A 14,189-nucleotide genomic window follows, 5' to 3' on the forward strand; every position below is an offset into this window, starting at 1 on the left:
TTGAAAACCTTGATAAAAAAAGACAGAGCTACTGGATGCAATGGAGAGTAGTTAAATATTCCAGTGACTGTACAGCTACTATTATTCTGACAGGAATATGTCTGAATATAGATCTTTATCTCCAGCTTATGGTGCTTTCTGTCTTGTGTGTGATACTACTCCGGGCTGCGAGGAGGGATTGTTCAGTCCTTTCACAATAGGTCAAGACGCAGATAGGAAGCACAATGAGGGAGTCCCAGCTCATAAAACTTTCCTTTACAAAGACTTGGCAGTTGATGATTTATCAAATTTTAGATCAGACGCTTTCATATTACTGTGTGACTAAGTCTTTTGTAAACCATGTGTCATGCTGCTGTTTCATCAGGGTTAATCTACAATTTCATATGTTTCTTGTTGTATCTGATTTATTTTTTTCTATGTTATATTTCAATAATTTCTCTGTAATTACATCAGATGGGGAAAAATATAGAAAGGAGAGATTTTATACTAGCTCAAGCACAAATATCTTTGACAGTCTAGAGTCAGGAGATCTAGTGTGATTACGGACAGATGAAAAGTGTGTGACCAGGGGAAGAATGGCTGATGTGTCATTTATTGTTGTTCGTAGAGTCAGTTTTCTACACTGACTCAAACACTCTTCCCAAATCTGGAAGCGTAGCATCAGCAAAGAAGAATTCAAGCTGCTTCACTTGCATCTAATTTTTCAAAATCTCATAGTTTATAGTTTGAACTAAGGATATTTGGGTTAATCTATAAGAGCAATCAAAGGCACCCACGAAGACAAAAGTTTGCAATTCTGTGAGCTTGTGGATTCATTGATGGATATAGAATTTAGGTCTGGGTTCTTCTCTAGGTTTAGGACATTGTCAGCCATGCTGTACTGCTCAAACTTTGCTTCTAGCTTACAGTAGCCTTTATTAATTATTTTAGAACATTTTTTGTGTTTAGTTGGAAATCTCTGTTAAAAATAATTCATTAATTTTCATGTATTTTAAAGTCATATACAAGTCAACTAGATGGATAATAATTACTAATTTAAATGCTTAAATAGCTTAAAACACTTTAAAGGAAGAGGTAATAAATTGCAAATTATGAAGAAAAATGACATATGGGTTCTTTGGACAATGTTTTTTCCCTTGGCGGAAAATGCAACGATCACAATCAGCCAAAGGGAGGGATATAGACTACAAAAGATTGAGATAGCACAAATCCAACAAGGTGAATTAAAAAGAAAATAGAAAGTATTTCTAAATTTGCCTGGTTGGATGGTTAAACTGGTATACATGGTACATTGTGCATTAACCACACAGTTTCTTTTGTTTGTATCATACAGAGCCATGAAAGCCAATTTAGTTTTTAAACTAGATCAATTTTCTTTCCTAAATGAGCTGAGGTAGGGTCACTCATCAGTAAACCTCTGTCAAACCATCTTTTTTTAAGCTGTCCAGCTCTGCTCTTTAATGGCACCATTTTGAATTAGACCTTAATGTTATGTCACTTTAAATTAGTGGCTTTAGTTTGAACGTGGCCATAAAGAATATTATCAAGCCAGAGTAAACAGTTTTCTATCAAAACAAATCAGTCTAGGTTAGAAATAGCAATGTCACTGACACGTTTGTCTGCTCGGTTTTCATTGTATTATTGGCTGTATCTTTTTAAACTAAACAAAAGCAAACATGTATCTTAATGTTGCAAAATTATTCTTGTATATTTAACGTACTATATGCATAAGCGTAAATATATATTGCCTCATATTGCTTTGCGTAGTTCTCTCTTCCTGATTTACCCCATCAGTTCAGAGTTCTTATAAACCAGGTCCATGCTGTTCCCCTGCCATCAGTACCTGTTGTTTTGTCATGCTCAGAAAACCTCAACCTGAGGTAGTTCACTCTTTTTTGCCCCAATTTCCTTCAGCCCATCAGGTGCTGACAGGCAGCTCAGTAGCGCTGTGCCAGATGTCACATGAATCACTGGGGATTTCTTAATGTCCTTGTTTAGTTGTAGGAAACCTGGTGGCATCTTTCTCTTGCCCAAGCAGCATCTCTGTTTATTTTCAGAGACATCCTAAGATAAATGTGTGTGTACACACATAGTCAGATATTGATTTCTGTGCAAAATGTTTGTAATTTACTTATGGGAGAAATAATTTAAAGCAGTTTTTCCAGGGATAGTTAATTCTAAGGGATGAGTTATTGGTTTTGGAATTCTGTGTCTTTATGTAGTGAAATCCAACTGAGAATGGTCGTGGGTGAGTTATTTGCCAGATGGCAAAATTTCTCCTCCTACTCAAAATCGATTGTTTATGTGCACTTCCTACTACATACTGCAGGGAAAAAAATCTGTAGAACCTGCAGTTGGCAACTGGCAGTCAAGGAAACAAAATCAGCTGAATTGCCATTTGTCCCTCTACGTGGTCCCTAGTAAAATGAACAGAGCCTTTCTGAGCTCACTGTTAGATAAATAAGGGTTGAAATCGATGGAAATTAAATGACTGTAATTTTGGACTGAACATCTATTCCTTAATAAGGCAGAACTATATGGAATTGTTATGCAATTAAAAATACATATAGGATCTGATCCATCCTAGGAAAACAAAATTGATGTAAAAATCTAGTTAACTGTATAATTACCAATTATGGTATTGCCTTACAGAAGAAGAATGAGCCAGCTGTTACAGCACCACTCTAGAGCTTCAATAGCTCAGATCACTCTCTCCCTTATTAATGACTTTCAAATTGAAAAAAATCATGAAATTGTTTAGGTTGGAAAAGACTTTTAAGATCACCAAGTCCAACCAAGTAACCTAGCACTGCCAAAGCCACCACTAACCCATGTCCCTCAGCACCACATCTACCCAGCTTTTAAATACCTCCAGGGATGGTGATTCAACCACTTCCTGGGCAGCCTGTTCCAATGCTTGATAACACTTTCAGTGAAGAAATTTTTCCTAACATCCATCCTAAACTTCCCCTGATGCAACTTGAGGCCGTTTCCTTTTGTCCTATTGCCTGTTACTTGGGAGAAGAAACCAACCCCCTGGCTACACCCTCCTTTCAGGGAGCCGTAGAGAGCGACAAGGTCTCCCGTCAGCCTCCTTTTCTCCAGGCTGAACAACCCCGGCTCCTTCAGCTCCAGCCCCTCGATGTCTTTCTTGCAGTGAGGGGCCCAAAACTGGACACAGCAGTCGAGGTGGGGCCTCACCAGTGCCGAGTACGGGGGGACGGTCACTGCCCCAGTCCTGCTGGCCACACTTTTGCTGATCCAGGCCAGGATGCTGTTGGCCTTGGCCACCTGGACACACTGCTGGCTCATATTCAGCCAGCAGTCGACCAACACCCCCAGGTCCTTTTCCGCCAGGCAGCTTTCCAGCCACTCTTGCCCAAGCCTATAGTGCTGCATGGGGTTGTTGGGACCCAAGTGCAGGACCCAATCAGTGACAAAAATTGCAGGGGAAGAGGTGAACTTTTAAGTGGAATTATTTTAAACATTTTTTTCATTTATTTTTTGAGCCCTGTGGAGGATGTAGTAGAGGTTCAAGAAAAAACAGATTTTATATGGGGAAAAAAATAGACAACAATAAGAAACAGAAATTGTGTCTATATGTTGCTACTGACTCCAGATCTGGAAGCATGGAGGCTGGGGGACTGCGCCATGTATGTTCCAGAGTTACCTGTGCAGAGACCAACTGGAATCAGAGTTGGAAGGTTTTCTAAACCTTCCAATTCCACCCTTCAAGTGTCAGGATGTTGGAATCAGGGTGAAAATATTACTTATGGTTATAGTGGTGAAATTCACAGCAACCTATTGATTAAACTATGATTACACTGTGTAACTTAACAGAATTTGGACCAAGTTGTTTGAGATGGGACCCTGAGTCAACCAGAGCTTGAGGTGTTTATAAGCTGATCTGTTGCCACAATGAGCTCTCAAAAACACCAAAAGAGCTTTCAAGACAAAACAAAAAAAGGAAGAAAAAAAAGAAGGGGGAAAAAAAAAAGATGACAGCTTAATGAGAATATGAATTTAATTGACTGTATAGAGGAAACTGAACAGGAATAGGTAAGATCAAATACATCAAAATGGGTTTTAAAATAATTACCCTGTCCATTGGGTCTACCAGATCAGGACAGGTCATGAAAACTCAGCAGCTTTATACACCACAGCAAGCTCATACTCTACCTATTGTTAAAGATCTCTAAGATCCATTTATTTACCAAAATGTTGGAGAAAATAGCCATCCTTTTTTAATATCTGATTTTAATACCATATGATTCCTCTTCAGTCTACAATGTCAGTCAGGTGAAAAAGAATAATAATATGTGATGCCTCCTGGACGGTTTGCAAAAGTGAGCTGTACCACAAAAGTCTGGAAGACATTCCAGTGATACAAGAAAGATATCACCTTACTGTCACTGTTTCTAATTAACAACAACCTAACTGTCACTGTTTCTAATTAACAGAGGAAAATATAGCACAAAACAGTACAAATAGCAGATGGTTCTTAAAAGGCATAACGAAAACATGAGCAGTATGAGACCTGATTTTTCAATAATTGTAATTGTGCTAAAGACATGGGACAGTACTGCTTTTTCTCTTGGCAAAACTGAAGTGACCAATGATAGAGTGAGAAAGAGAAGAATTAGCAGATCAGTTTCACCAATGAACTTTGTGTAGAATATGTTAACGTTTTGGAGATGAGATGAATGATTTTATTAAAGATCTGAGAATGCTTAAGAGCATATTTTAGAGCATAATGCTAATATCTCTTGCTATCTTGAGTCTTCCGTTTATATTGGTGCTGTGCTTTGCTGTTCTGTGCTTAAAAATAACAACATTTCAAATGTTATAGGTTGATTAGTCTCTCTCCTTACTCTTTTATTTAACGTATTCTACATCTGGTATTCAGATTCTAGGAAAGGGAATGGCGAACCCTTACAAAAAATTACTTTACAACCCCTGTGATTTCTATAATTTTCACATATATAAGATCCATGTTTTCCAGACTACATAAGAAAATGAAAATCCAAACTTTGAGAATGCAATGGAAACAAGATACTGGTTTCTGACATCTTTTCCTGAGTCTGTTATTTACATGACAAATGCCAGCCTAAAATAACATGAAGAATCATATGAAATGGTAAGTGATGGAGTCATGTGTTTGCAAAGTCTGTTTTCTGTAGCAAGGTTGATAATCCAGCCTTGAATTCTGGCTGGCTGGCTGGCTGGTTTTAATAGCTCATAGTAACAGCTATTTTTTGATGGCTGATATTAAAGCAGCTGGGGGTCTTGGTCCTGTTTTGTGTCATACAAACCATTGTCCTAGCACTCAAGATGTTGGGAAAAAATCCAAGGATTAGATGGGCAGAGGGTTGCCCTCACTTTTTTCAAAGGCTTTCAGGGCGTGCTGTTGTTAGGTCCGTAATGAGCTGTTGTCAAAGCAGTTGTGCCCATGATCACGTCTGCTGCATCACTGCTGGGGGGTTTTGCTCCAGTGCTAGGCAAAGATGCTGGGTTTATATATATATATATATATATGTATATATATATGTATAAAAAAATATATAAATATAAATTTTTTTTAATTATTTTTTTTCTATCTCAGAGTTGCTCTGTGGTAATTTGTTGCAAAGGAGTGAAAAGCAGCTCCTTGTGCCTAAGCATTCAGGGTTCTTACATACAGTTGTTAAATTTAAACATACATGAAATAAGTACTTTAAATAGAAGTTCTTAAGATCATTTTTCAAAGGCTAGGAAACCCACTCAATTTGGTGCCATTTGCAACTGATTAAGATGTATTGTACTTAGGAATTACAATGGCTTTGAACCTTTTATAAACCTTTAAACCTTTTAATAAATACAACAAAGTAAAATTCAGAATATCTATGTAATACAAATTTTTCAATGAATTGGATAAAATGTAAAAAAAAATCAGTAATCTTCAGACCATACTGTCCTGTTTCAATCTGTTTATTTACATTGCTTTTAAAATATCTAACATTCAATTGCTTATCCCTGTAATCCTTGCCTAATTGGAGTAGTGCATCAGGTGCACCTAAGAAAATCCATGTTACATGATGGGAGATCCTGTTCCTCAAGGAGAGATGCTGATATAAGGTAAAGAGGAATAGAGGTATATATACTACAGGTCCCTATAGCAAGGCTTTGCATTTAGTAATACTGTGCAAAAATAGCAGGAAATTGAGACTTCCCCAATGTCTAAATAATGCACAAGTCGTTTGATGTTTCTGTGGATGACTTTATGAACTACTGTATATGAAACTGTTTCAGGACTACCAGACTTTGCGTATGAAATATTTTCATGGAATTTTCACAACTTGAGTAATATTTAAATAGAGAATTTTAAACTTATCAGTGAAGAAACTTCCCAGAAAGTGTTATTTGTTTTAGGACTTTTTAGGTTGCCTAATCTTTCTGTTTTGCTTCTCTTCCTGCCTATAGTTTAATTATAATGTTCAACTTTAATTCTACGTAGTCACCAGTGTTCAATTCTTCTCCATCTCCATCAGGCTATCTATTATGGTTTTGCTTTTGCAATATTTATTTCATTAAAATGTATTTTCTCTGAAAGTGAAGAGGTTTTAATTCTTGTATCTCCTACAGGCCATTGCACGGTTGAGAGATTTCAGGTGACATAGCTTCAGCTCAGTTTTTTTACAGGTTTTAACAGAAGACGGTCAGAGCTAATTACACTTGCTAACAAAAAAAGGAGAAGTTTTAACTTGAAAGCAGTCAGAAAAAGGCGTGCTGGTGCATATTTAGTCAGTTAGGGAAGAACTGGTATTTTTATTGGCTATTTCCAGTTAGGAGTTCCTCAAGTTTAAGGAAATAGGTACTAAAAGATGTTTTCATTTCAGCCAGCATGGAGATGAAGTGCCAGCTGTGAAATTTATGGTTTAATTTATTGTTTTTAATCTAATGATTTAATTAGTATCTATGTGTTTTGCTACACTTCATAGCAGTGTGCTTTTATTGCTGCACATCTCTTGTTTTCTCTCTGTTTCTCTGTGTGCAAACACATACATGGAGTTCTTAGTTAAAGCTCCTTGACATGGTAATAATTAATATACATTAAATATAGGAAAGTAGATATGAAAAGATAATAAAGCAGTAGGTAAATTTTAAGATAAAAAGGCTGCCTGAGATGTGTTATGCTAACGTGGAGATAGAGTATTTCTGCAGTGTCCCTGCTTTCCTAAGTTCCAAAATGCTTTTAAGTATGTCATTTGAGTTATCCCAACAGCACCATCTGTGAGAATAAAACAGATTTTATTATTCTTGGTGTATCTTGTAATGGCTCATCTTTGCCTATAAAACTGTCAAAATATTCTGACAGGTGAGGAATCTGGTTCCAGCGGTCTTGTGAGTTCATAGGAGAAAATTACTCAGTTGTTCTTTGTCAGAGAAGGTCCATTTCTTTACTTTCAGCTGAATATTCTTTGCTATATAGATGGAGAAATATATTCATTTTTTTATTAATTTCAAGGAAGTTGTATTCTGTTTCGTACTTTCCTGTTCTGGATCTTTTCTAAGTCAAAGAAAAAATACCACCTGCTTTTCTATTTTTATACCACTTTATAAACATTAATCTAAGCAAACTTCTGTGAATTTGCTTTCTTTCTGCAATTAGCAACTGCGTTCAGGACAGTTCAATCGCAGTTAAAAGCAAGAATGGCTGTTTGGAAGTGCCCGTTGCCAGGCACAACAGAACCTATCAGCAAGAAAACATGGTTGTACCTGAAAGGAATCCACCTGGCTGCGTTTCACTTCCCATAGGGGATTATTACTTTGCACGTGATTGCCATCCCAGTCAATCTGCAGAGCGTATGAAACTGTCAGCGGAAAGATACAATGGTTACTGGTGTTATTAAGACCAGATTACAGATTTATAAAAAGGCAATTAATTGTTTATTAGAGTTGAAGAAAAGCAATGTGAATGCTGCAGTGCATGCAATGACATTAATAAGAATGTCTTTAAGGCAAGTCGTATAATAAAAGATCTTCATATGCATAAATTCTTACGTTTCCTTTATTTGTGTCATCTTTTTTAAGCAGGAAAAAACTAATTATGATCACCTACCTGAAGGAGAAAGAGAAACTGCATAGTCAATTAAGAGTCATTGTATCTATCTTATCGTTGGCACTTGCAAAGATAAAGCAAATCAGCTATTTTAAAGGATGAAAGCAGACTGTGGACATGAGATTTGTAATTCTCAAGAGTGCACTGGGAAGCAACACCAGGTAAGCAGCAGGAGAAATTTATGAGCACTTTCAAGATAGTATGTACCATCATTGTAGCGGATGAAAATATGTGAGATGGTTATGATTTAGCAACAATTTAAGATTTATTAATGGTTGAAGGTAGATGAAAAGGTTGGATTTTAGCAGCACTTAATCATTAACCAATTTAAGGATTAACAAGGTGAGTCAGTAGAATAATTAAAACAGCAATTAATTACAGATTTGAGAATGACAAGATTCACACTAACTTACTACAGGACATCCTAAATCAAAATACATTCCATGTACATATGTGTAAACACAAACATACAAACACACACCATTCAAGGAGTCACACACACACCACCTGACGCTTTAACTGCTAGGAACAAGGTCCCTTTGCAGTGGGCGACTCCAGGGAGCTGATGCCCCTTTCCCACTCCTCATGCACAGACAGAAAAATTATTTGGATCCAGTAAAATATATAGACACCCACACTCGTGAAGGCTAAGTCAAACACATAGATACATATAGAGGTGGATGAAAAAGGCTAGTCTATAGTTAAAATGTCCCTCTTCTCGAGTTTAGAGTAAATACTCGCAATGTATTGGCGTTCCTCAACAGGTGATAATTTAGCCTTGAGAAGTTTGACTTTGCCCTGGCCCTTTGTTATGCCTGAGCGGTGTCCCAACTCAGGGGAGATGCTGGTCTCAGCCCACTGCAGTCCAGGAGAGCTCAAAGGGTCTCAATTAAGGTTGCTGTTTATAGGGTCTGAGATAATTGACTTTCATCAGGTACTTTTCCATTCTGGCCCCACTTGGACAATGAAATATTCTGGTACTTTCCACCAGTTGTGCAGGCCCAGAACTTCTTAGATCTTGAAGTTCTCATGTGCCCCGCCTTTGGGCCACGATCCAGGTAGAGGTGTACAGGGCTGTCAGGGAGTAATTGGTTGTCATTACTGTTCCCAAGCGAGAGGGAACATGGGAGCCAGGTGCGTTAAGGAGGTGCCATAACATTCTGGTCCGTTGCCTTTTGCAATTCACGCCCGACTTAGGTTGGCGTGTGGCTGGGGGCAGGAAATTGTGCTGAGTACCGAGCAGCCCAAGGTGGAAGGGGAGGAAGTTGCACAACCACAATCATTAATATTATTTTAAAATGCATCTGAGGATCTGATGATGTGCGACGAATGTGATTTTATCATCTCCATACATGAAGGTAGTGTCTCCTATTAAAATCAGAGCTATCCTAGAATGGGTCATGATAGTACTGGACAGGCCCCCCCCTTATGTGGACAAACTTGTGTTTTTGTTTCCCACTCGGAATGCATTTGCTGTTTCCATGTGAATATCAGTCATGTTCCATCTAGAGGGCAATGGTAGAATGTCACCATTTAAGTCATCCATTTCTAGTTACCTTATTACTCTTGCTGTTTGAGGACCTTGGAAGGTTGTGCAAAAATTATATAATAATTATTAGGAGATAAGTTGGTCTTTTTGCAGACACCTGAAGAGAGCTGCTTTTGAAGAGAGGAGTGTGCATCATATTGTAAAGTAATAACAATATTTTCTAAACAAACTCCTTATTTTATATAACATAATAGTATCCTTATTTTATACTCTGCAGTATAGATTTGGTCTTAATTGGGTTTTCCTACAATTCTCCGTATGTCCTAAATTGATGACTAGTGACATTTTCCATACAACGTAGAAAATTGCCCAAACTAATAAAGTTAATGCTACACATCAGGTACACCTACTCCCTTGATCCCTTTTCTACACCTTCTAAATGTAGAGAAGTTTGATGGTTTGCACTCCTGCACAGCTGTCTTTCTCTCCAAATGCTACAGCACTGGCCCCAGAAAAGAGTGGTAACTTTGTTAATGTGCAATATGTTGAGTAGGTGTTTTGCTGAAGTACCAGCACATTAAACAGTCAGCACAGCCCCATTTAAAATAATTAGGATTAATTTTCTCTAGCTTTCATGAAAACAAAAAGAAAATTATGTACAGGTACTTGTACAGTACCAACTTAAGTATGATCGACTAAAGTCATTACAGTTAATTTAATTTCAACAAATATTAGCCAAGCTTTGCCAACGTGACAAGTGACTTTCAGTTCACTGTTTCTGCAAGTCCAAGTCAAAACACATTTTTCTTCTCATAAAGAGCTGAGCACTTTTCAAAATGGATGATGCGTGTGGTAAGAGCATTTATCACTCGGAAAAACCTTGATCTGAGAAATTTACAGGTCGCTTTTGAGAGCCACACAAACCAAATCCTATCCAAAAATAAAACAGGTTTTAAAAATAAATTCTGGTATTTTCAAATATACCTTATCTATTTATAACAAATTGGATGATTATTTAAGAATTCCATGTAAGCAAATTAATTGCTGAGTTCAAAATTTAATGAAGTTCAATTGAAATAAGTAAGAATATTGAGATAAGGCTTGGAGGTTTTGATTCTTGATCTAACAGAGATCTATACGTTTCTTATATTGTTTTCCTAATGTAATACTTTTGGCATAAAAAAGCTTTAGATAATTTTTAATAATAAACAAAAGCAGTATTTAGGAAGGAGTTGGAGACTTGAATGCATCCATCAGTCCTCTTAAACTTTAAACTTTGGAGGACCCTCCTTTCCTTGTCCTTTAAAATAGGAATAAATGCCTTCTGAAAGGCTAAGAAACAGTATTCAGTGATCAGAGGAGCTGATTAAATAAATAGCCATGTACAGTCTCAGAGTGAGGGAAAAAAAATAATCCATGATCTTTTCTGAAACACTGATAAAAAGCTTCCTGACCTCTTGCCCCTAAATTTGAAAGTTGCCCAAATGTTAATGTTAAAGGGCTAGCAGCAATAGCTGTTGCTCATGAGCCCAAATTTGCTCTAAATTACCATGCGGCATACTGTAGGAAACATGAATGATAAATGATGGTATAAATAGACTAGTTAAAATTGCAAACTAGACTAATTAATTAATAAACTGTCAGCTTAGAGTTTGAGATGTGAGTTACAAAGATGAGAGAAAACAAATGTTCTCTTTTCCCCCTTGTAGTAGTAGAGCAGTATCCAGTCTACAACAGCTAAAAATCATTCTTAAATGGGAGTGTTCATCTTTTCATAATCTGCACACAGAATCGCTATATGTTGTCAAATTTATTAGAAGCCAGGATGCCAGTTATTTTTTGCGATTCCTCATCTTTTTTTATTACAGCAATATAAAGTAGTCTCCCTGAAGCCTGATTTTATTTTCTTCGCCTTTTTCAGCATTAGGGTCGTGGGGACTGGTGACAGTATGGCTACGTTCCTGGAGAGCAGGCAGCGTCAGCAGATCCGTTTTCTTGCAGGCTACGTCTCCCCTTCGCCTCCCACCATCCTGTTATTCCTCACTGCAGCAACAGAAACAAATCTACCGTCTGTCGTCAACTTCTAGTTTGTCTCCTAGCAGTGGTTCTTTTTTGCTGTTCTTGTCTCCTTTCCTACTGCTTCCTTTATAATTTGTTACTCATTTCTATTCCACCCTAACTGTTATGTCAGGAGACGGGGGATGGCCCTGTTACTCATAGTTCTGCAAGTATTTCTCCGTGTTCAGGTGAGATTTGATTTTTCCCAGAAAGGTCGAAATGTATTGTTAGTCTGCTAACTCAGTAGTCACTGGAGAGAGGCAGTAGTGACTACGCAGAGATTTTTTTTCTCCACTTTAATCTCTCTTATTAGAATCGGTTCTTGAAGGCAGAATCGGTTCTTACTGGCTTTTATTGATGCAGGATGAGATTTTGGGGTGGAAGAAGCGAGGCAGGTGTCTGCTGTGAATGATTTATTTATATTCCAGGCTTGATATATATTTGTAAATAAAGCGAGCCATTTTTGCCTCAGCTGTCTGTGTTTGCCATCTGAGTTTGTGATACATGTACTGCATGTGTGCGTCTAAAATGTGTCATTTCTGCTCCGTGGCCACAGCAGCTGAGTCAAATGCACAGAATCCGACTGATGATGCAGCTCCTACAGAAGCAGAAGCTTCCAGGACAACGCTGTTAATTGGTGATCTGTGTGTTACTTAAAGCAGAACTGCCTATTCTGCAGTCCTTCCAAGGAAAGGGGCAGCATCAATGATGCTGTTGTAACTACCACCGTAAAACACACTTGGCAATTATAGAAGGTTATGTTAAAGAGTGGATAAATAAGCACCATAAGAATCCCTGGCACAAATACTCTTCTGCCTGTTGTTATTTTTTTCTTGATGTTCATACATATCTATCCTACGTGTTCATTGCCATTGCTAAGATCCGCACTCTAAAAGGATGGTTTTCAAAGGCCTGTGTTTGGCATAGGTGTAAATTGTGGTAGGAAGGCAGTAGGGCAGATACATACGTTTCAGCTGCCTGGTGCCATCCATCCAGTGCAATTCTCTGGCAACCCACTGTGGCAAAGCATTCCCTAAAACACAGGTTTCATACCAAAAAAAAAAAAAAAATCATTCCTAGAGCTGAATTAACTATGAGTGTGGGTCTCAACTTGCACTTTAGCCCAAATTAACAGGAGAAAGCAAATTTACTCACTGACTTGAAGCAAGCTTCAGAGCATGCTAAGGAGGAAAACCTGTGGTTTGAATGGGTTGGGCATTTGCCATCTAATGTCCTCAGATCCTTGTGCCCTTGCAGCACCTTCTCCAGGATTTTCCGGTGCTTCAGAGGCAGAGAACTGAAAGAAGCCTTTTTAACAGCAGGTATTGGATGTTCTGCATCTGGAGAAATCAGCTTTACTCAGTCATCCCTTCTCAGCTCTCTGAGGTTTAGGTAACGTAGAAAACTATTCCCAGTTCCATCTTAAGATGCCATTTTTCTAATGCTGCACAATAACTGGAATCAATGTCCAGGTCTGTTGTCTAGCATTTTTCTTTCCTTTAGGAGAGTGGTATAAATATTAATAGCAGTAACCATGGATATTCTCTTTCATCTGACATGGTACAAAAGAAGAAAGCTTCTCCAGATCAAATTGACTATTGATCTTGATGTGTCTATTTGTGCAACTACTGTCACCGTAATTTCAACCCTATAATTAAAAAAAATGTTGAAGCAAGGTAACCTTATTCAAACTCAAGAACAGTAAAAAAATAGATAAAACATGATGGATGAACTTATTCTTCTATCTTATGGAACAAGGGTTAACTAGGAGCCAGAGACGTTAGTACAAGGTAAAATCAGTGTTAAAGTAGTGTCAGCCCTTGAACTTGTTGAAGTGAAAAAAATCTGTGTATTGTGAGAGGAATTACGATTCTGCTAGGAGCAGGGAGCCTAAAATGAACAGACCTGAAACAGGAAAATGATTTGGAAATGAGCAAAGGCTTGAGCAAGACTTAACTTTGGTTATTTTTTCTCTACAACTGTCATGTATAGTGATTATGCTTTGTTTAACAGCAAGGGCAAACAGCATTATAGCACAGCTCTTCTCTCACTTTCATTTTTCTGCAAATAAAACCATTAAACAGCCTTTTCCTTGCTACCAGCTCTTTCCATGGTAAGAAGAAATGATTGCCCCCCATACATTCTCTTCTTTTTTCATTCCAAAGCATAGTGACCTCCCCTGCATGCTGAATGGATAAAAGATGGAACAGAATGTTTTTAATGTAAGTCTGATTGACCTTTATGTTCACCGCACTGTCTGGCTTTAATTCTTCTTAGTATTGCATGAGCATTTGTTGAATGCATATACAATTATATTTGTTGAAAATTTTGTATACAAAGAATGCTTTGGTACAGACTCTGATCTTCAATAGGAATATAATGTTTTTATGCCAGCCATGAGGATTGCAAATCTCCGATTATGGGATTACGTTTTCTGCAATCAGAACTTTTTTGTGATGGAATATTTTTAGTTTTCCTGCATGTTTTGTCTCCCTGCTCTTCATCTGTGAATATGTTCCCTCTCTAAATTTCCTTCTTTACTGA

At 37.6% G+C, this 14,189-nt stretch overlaps 1 long non-coding RNA gene across 1 annotated transcript in view; it reads left to right on the forward strand.

Annotated features, from left to right (window-relative positions):
- The window catches only part of LOC141741818 (uncharacterized), a 96,514-nt gene extending 83,815 nt beyond the window's left edge, over nucleotides 1-12,699 (forward strand). Inside the window, exons 4-5 of the long non-coding RNA XR_012586488.1 lie at nucleotides 8,071-8,259; nucleotides 11,509-12,699. This is a non-coding gene — a long non-coding RNA (uncharacterized LOC141741818). The remainder of the gene's footprint in view (nucleotides 1-8,070; nucleotides 8,260-11,508) is intronic.
- The last annotated feature ends 1,490 nt before the right edge of the window (nucleotides 12,700-14,189 follow it).

Source organism: Larus michahellis, chromosome 4 (assembly GCF_964199755.1).
Source record: "Larus michahellis chromosome 4, bLarMic1.1, whole genome shotgun sequence".
Lineage (NCBI taxonomy): Eukaryota > Metazoa > Chordata > Aves > Charadriiformes > Laridae > Larus > Larus michahellis.